We start from the raw sequence: 6000 nt of genomic DNA on the forward strand, positions 1-6000 counted from the left end.
GCCTTCTGCGGTGGTTACAGGGCGCTTTAGGCGAAGGCTCACGGGTATCACATCCTTTTCCTTGCAGGTCTTGTTGAAGTTTAGATGTGTCCGGAAGACAGCAATACTCTTGGTGATGTTGACGTATCGCTTCACTAGCTGCATGGTCTCGATGCCGAAGTCTTGGCGTATAGACTCAAAAGAAAACATTCGACAGAAGTCTGTCTGGTTGGGAAATTTAATGTTAGGAGAAGGTAAGTGACGCCAACCAAGTAAAATACAGGAAAAACACGACGTTTCGGGACCGGCTCGGCCCCTTCTTCACGGTGTGACTACGGGCGAGCGCAGCTTGGCTTTTTAAGCCCCTGTGTGGAGGACCTGCGGGTCAATGGCCGCAGCCCATGGACGTAGGATGAGGGGAGAGTCCCCAGGGAACGATTAACATTCTCTCGTGTTTGCTGTATGTGCCACGACTCGAGTAGAAGCCTCCTGCGTGGGTTAGCTTCCGTTTCCAATACAATGGTGCTGTCGAAGTCAATTGGGTGGTCACACCCTTCACAGTGTTCGGCCACGGCGCTGCGTTGACGATTCATGTGACGGACGTCCGCTTTGTGTTGGTTCATCCTTTCCGCGAAGTTCTTCGTTTCCCCTATGTACGACGCCGGGCAGACGGAACACGGAATTTTGTACACGACGCCCTGGGCCTTTTCTCTGGGCTGCCGGTTTTTTGGGCGGGGGAGAAGGCGACCGATAGTGCTGGTCGGTTTGTGCGTTGTCAGCACCCCTTCTTTTCCGAGAATGCGACCGAGCGTCTCGCTCACGCCTCTCACGTAGGGGATGCAAACACGTTTCCGCTTCTGGCATGCGTCTGAGGAAATAATAGACCGGATTTTGTTTTGCCTTTCTTGCTTCCTGATAATGCGCCGGATGAATGAGCTTGGGTAGCCGTTCTTTTGGAGGTCAGAAATGACTCGGTTCTTCTCCTTCCTTTTATCTTCACTTGAGGAACATATGGAGTCGGCTCTCTTCAGTAATGACGTCACGACAGATGCTTTGTGCGGGATGGGATGGTTCGAATCGAAATGTAGGTACCGTCCTGTGTGGGTTGGCTTCCTGTGCACCGAGGACTGCAGGCCTTTGTCGTGCCTTGTAAGTAGGACATCCAGAAAAGGCAGGCTGCCCTGCTGTTCATGTTCAACAGTAAATTGTATGGCCGGTTCAACTGAATTTAGATGACTCTGGAGGTTTTCTATCTCTGAGGTTTTCACCACACAAAAGCAGTCGTCTACATAACGGAGGAATAACTTTGGCTTGGGATTAAAGGAGGAGAGGGCCCGGCTTTCGACGTCCTCCATGGTTAGGTTAGCCACTGTGACTGAAATTGATGCCCCCATAGCAGTTCCGGTTGTTTGCTTGAAAAATTCTCCGTTGTAGGTGAAAAAGGTACTGCGCAGACAGAGGTCGAGAAGGCGACATACCTCATCGACGTTGAGTGGAGTTCTCTCGTGCAGCGTTTGGTCGTTTTCGAGTGCGCGGCGAGCGACGGACACAGCAAGGGGAACCGGTACGCAGGTAAATAGCGACACCACGTCAAATGAGACTAGGCTTTCGTCTTCCTCCACGGTAAGGTTCGAGACAAGTTGGACGAAATGCCGCGAATTCTGTACATGCGTGGGTGTTCTGCCGGCGAGCGGCGCCAGTACCTTGTGCAGGTAGTCAGAGAGACGTCGCAGAGGAGACAGGCCCTCTCCTCCTTTAATCCCAAGCCAAAGTTATTCCTCCGTTATGTAGACGACTGCTTTTGTGTGGTGAAAACCTCAGAGATAGAAAACCTCCAGAGTCATCTAAATTCAGTTGAACCGGCCATACAATTTACTGTTGAACATGAACAGCAGGGCAGCCTGCCTTTTCTGGATGTCCTACTTACAAGGCACGACAAAGGCCTGCAGTCCTCGGTGCACAGGAAGCCAACCCACACAGGACGGTACCTACATTTCGATTCGAACCATCCCATCCCGCACAAAGCATCTGTCGTGACGTCATTACTGAAGAGAGCCGACTCCATATGTTCCTCAAGTGAAGATAAAAGGAAGGAGAAGAACCGAGTCATTTCTGACCTCCAAAAGAACGGCTACCCAAGCTCATTCATCCGGCGCATTATCAGGAAGCAAGAAAGGCAAAACAAAATCCGGTCTATTATTTCCTCAGACGCATGCCAGAAGCGGAAACGTGTTTGCATCCCCTACGTGAGAGGCGTGAGCGAGACGCTCGGTCGCATTCTCGGAAAAGAAGGGGTGCTGACAACGCACAAACCGACCAGCACTATCGGTCGCCTTCTCCCCCGCCCAAAAAACCGGCAGCCCAGAGAAAAGGCCCAGGGCGTCGTGTACAAAATTCCGTGTTCCGTCTGCCCGGCGTCGTACATAGGGGAAACGAAGAACTTCGCGGAAAGGATGAACCAACACAAAGCGGACGTCCGTCACATGAATCGTCAACGCAGCGCCGTGGCCGAACACTGTGAAGGGTGTGACCACCCAATTGACTTCGACAGCACCATTGTATTGGAAACGGAAGCTAACCCACGCAGGAGGCTTCTACTCGAGTCGTGGCACATACAGCAAACACGAGAGAATGTTAATCGTTCCCTGGGGACTCTCCCCTCATCCTACGTCCATGGGCTGCGGCCATTGACCCGCAGGTCCTCCACACAGGGGCTTAAAAAGCCAAGCTGCGCTCGCCCGTAGTCACACCGTGAAGAAGGGGCCGAGCCGGTCCCGAAACGTCGTGTTTTTCCTGTATTTTACTTGGTTGGCGTCACTTACCTTCTCCTAACATTAAATTTCCCAACCAGACAGACTTCTGTCGAATGTTTTCTTTTGAGTCAAAAGAGATATGCGTATAACAACGCTCGCTTCGGTCGCGATCAATGCAACCACCATTCTGCACAACGCCAAGTTCATTTCAGCATTCGGAACACACTGCATGCGTAGTGAGCCTTCGCACGTGCGCACTTCTCTGCCTAGGCGGAGAAGCACTTGCTCCGACCGCAACCACTTTCACTTCTCGGACACTGTCACTGTGCTGCGTAGCTTATGCACGCACAGGAAATTCACCATGAGTAGCATCCTTTCTCCAAGATGAGCAAGGTGAGGTGTTACTCGTCGCTGTCCGTGGTGATCCTCACAGGAATTAGAAACGCTTGCAACGCGGCCACAAACGCTTCGTTACATCGCCACCGCGTAGGTCCACGTCGGTTCGCAATACGCATATCTAGCATGCAACCGCGCGGCTTGCAAAGCACCTTGGAATCGGCGCACTTTAACCATTCAGAGGCAAGTATCCTGGATCCAACTAGGCGGCTTGCACTGGTCTTGGAACCACTTGCGTACAACTGCCCGAAAACACCTTGATACAGTGCTCTAGAATCTGTAACCATGACACTCTACCGTGACTTGCCGCGACGACCTTTAAAGCGGCCATTTTGACTGTTGACAAAAGTGACGTCATGTCACGTGACCAAACTAAACGTTCAAATCTAGTTTCTCAAAGATTCATTATATTTTGTATGCATATGAAACGTTTGTTTAGATAGTTCTTTAGAACAGCCATTTACTTTTAATGCTTGCGTACTAATTGGAGCGGAAGTGACGTAAACAGTAGAGCGAGCCAATGAGCACTGGCCTGGCTGGGCTTGCGCTGAAAAATAAACACGCGGCCGGGATACATGGAGCGTTTTCTTCGGCGTTTTTCGCCCGACGGCGCGCATTTGACGCCCGGCCTCAAAAAAAACGCCCGCCGCCGCCGATCTGGACCCACCAGATATTTGACGCGCGTCGTCGGACGCTGCCGGAAGCGGCCAGCAGGGACAGCCAATCATGGCTCACTGGCGTGTCGACACTTCCGTCTTCCTCGCCGGCGCATGCCTTTCGCGCGCGCGCTTGTTTACTTGCTCAGCTCGGCACTTTTTTAAGCATGGCTCTGTCGACGAAGTCAGCTCGTGTGGAATTCAACGACCGGCTGATTTGCGAGGTGCAGAAGCGCCCCATTTTGTGGGACAGTTCGAGGAGCGATTATAAAGACAGCAAGAGAAAGACGGAGGCGTGGGCCGAAGTCGTCAGAGAGCTTGGATGCGACCCAGGTATGTTTACATTGCTACGAGTGTACCTTTCAAAGCAGGGCACCCTTCATGCGCCATCTGCGCCTGCTTGAAAGAAAGCTGGCAAATGGTGTTGCTGGCCGTGGTCAATGAGCTTCAACCGCGCCGCTGAGCTCGCAGCATGCACGGCGGTGCCCGTCTCCCGAGCTGCTCGTCGCGTATTCCCTCGCCCGAAAGCACATTGTAGTGGCCTCTAGAATTCTTCCACAGTGCAAGAACGAACAGCGGCGTGCCGTTTCGTGACAGTGCAAAGATTACTTGTTTGGAGAGCTACTTTCATAGAGATGCAGCTTTTTACACATACACCAGGGCGCATAGACATACGAGAGACTGCGGTCCGAGCATCGCGGTTCAAAGTGAGCATGCAGGCGGGCAGTATGTCATTTGTGCCACAGCACAGCGGTTGACCGCTCTAGACTGGCTGCTCATTTTTGTAGAGCTGGATTGGCCGCTTGGAGTTCAGGGTAACATTCACGGAAACAGTTTTTTATAGCTCAGTAGTCGATTAGCAGTAATCAGCTGTTTCCTACTCGAAGAACGGGTTGTAACCACCTTTTATAACTTTTAGAACCTTGGCGAACACTGGTGCTAGCGAGGAATTCGGTCGCGCTGCCGAAAAGCCGCGCGAACGAGGACGCCCGGAAATGCTATCCTGAGCGGCCTGCATTTTACTAGCGCCATATTCCGCGCTTCGCATTTCTTTTGCGATTGCGAACAACGAAGCGCGACGCTTAGCTGCTTCTCGTGTGGTTTTAAACTCCGAGCTGGTGCATAAAGACGAGAACAGCTTTTATAAGTTGTTTTGTGATGAAAATTAACAGCGTACAAATTGCAACTGGCAACGGATTCTGGAAGCCACACTGGCTCATTCCATGGATTTCATGTTTTGCGCTGGTAAAAATGGAAATGAGAATAACATAATAGTTATCAATTACTTTTGGGGTGCTGAACTGACCACAGAAATCTGTTACACTTTAGATGAATTGCAATTTAAGGCCTCGCAACCATACCACGGTGAGTCAATAGTCAAATTAGTGGCACGCTAGTGAGGCAACTACTGCTGAAAGTGATACCAGAAATGGTCATGTTGGCCTTTGTACAACTGCTGGCACAACTGGCTTGTGCACTGTAGCAGTGGACATTGTAGCGAAGAAAGTTGAATCCAGTTGGTCTCTTATAACAAGCACTCTGCAACTGGCACGGCAAATTTAGTCCCTGTACCTCTTCTCCTCTACAAGCATAGTCTCTAGAGCAGAGCACCTGCCAAAAAATGTCACTGCCTTTGTGTGGCAGGGCAGCGTTCCAGCGCTTTAGGCTGGCATGCTGACAGCTGTGCTAGATAGGAAATGTGGTGGTGAACAGAGTTCAATGCTGTGAAACTCTACTTGCAGGCTCTAATGTCCAGGCACGGTGGAAGAGCCTGCGGGACACTTTTACAAAAAAACACCGTGCCTGGAAAGATGGTGCACCGAGTGGGTCAGGTGCGAGCGATGGCAAACAGGTGTGGTGGCCATATTTCCACCTGCTAATGTTCTTGAAGGACCAGGTGGATGTTTGCAGGTATGTTATCATTGGTCAATGCTCATCTTTCAAAATCATTTATTTTTCTTTTGGAGCCAAGAAGAGGTTTAACATGTGTGGGGCAGGGGTCAAAGCACATGGCAAGTGAGACCGGCAGACAATGCAGGAGCAGGTAAAATATGCAAGTTTACAGTAGTAGTTCCAGTACCAGCAAGGCGAAAATGTCAGTCACTTTCAGGTTGCACAATGAAGCTACTTGGGTACCTCATTTTAGGCACAATGAGATCAGAAAAGTTGGGGTGAACAAGTGTTTGCAGAACTGTTGGGATGACAAGGCCACACAA

Source organism: Amblyomma mixtum, chromosome 5 (genome assembly GCF_055824585.1).
Source record: "Amblyomma mixtum isolate Tamu chromosome 5, ASM5582458v1, whole genome shotgun sequence".
Lineage (NCBI taxonomy): Eukaryota > Metazoa > Arthropoda > Arachnida > Ixodida > Ixodidae > Amblyomma > Amblyomma mixtum.